Genomic DNA, 731 nt, shown 5'->3' on the forward strand with positions numbered 1-731 from the left:
TTCTCTCTAAGCTTGTGGCCGCCTCTCTCTCTCCTGAAGTCGGCTCTCTCTCTCTCCTCTTGGACACGGCCAAGGTTGCGCCTGGTCGTGGCCTGATGGGCCTTCTCTTCTTGTCTTGGTTAATGGCTATCCACACATGTTTTATAACACTCCCCCTTGGATGCCATAACCATACAGGATTTGTAGTACGCTTAATGTTGCCTCATTAAAACCTTATCAGGAAAACCCAGTGGGACAAAACCATGATGAAGGAAAAAGAGTACAACACGCACTACTCCCCCTGATGTGAACCTCCGTGTAGGTTCTACATACTACGCATCTTGATGCGTGATCTATCCTGTAGGTATAGAATGGGAGTAATCGGTCAGTTTCTGTACTGAACCGTAATTGAGACCACTTAGACCTCTTAGGTCGTTTCTCATGTCCTTTGACACTGAGTGTCCCGTTTAAAGCATGTGTGCTAAGTAATGTGAATCACATTGTCATCAGGGATCACTTGTTGGTCTTTACAAAACGTGTTTATATCTGTCCATAGTCTAGACGTGTTTGTCTACTTATCAAACTCTTTACTTAGGTCGGACAGACCAAGTACTTATGGACAGTTTATCATTCGACCATGTTTCAATCTGGTCGATCCATGTCAAGGTCATAGACCACGTCTATACATGTCTACTACTTGTCTTATGAGTGTTCAAGATCAATGGTCATTTCTGTGGCTCTTAGGCCGAACA

This window comes from Brassica napus, unplaced genomic scaffold (genome assembly GCF_020379485.1).
Source record: "Brassica napus cultivar Da-Ae unplaced genomic scaffold, Da-Ae ScsIHWf_366;HRSCAF=581, whole genome shotgun sequence".
Taxonomy (NCBI): domain Eukaryota; kingdom Viridiplantae; phylum Streptophyta; class Magnoliopsida; order Brassicales; family Brassicaceae; genus Brassica; species Brassica napus.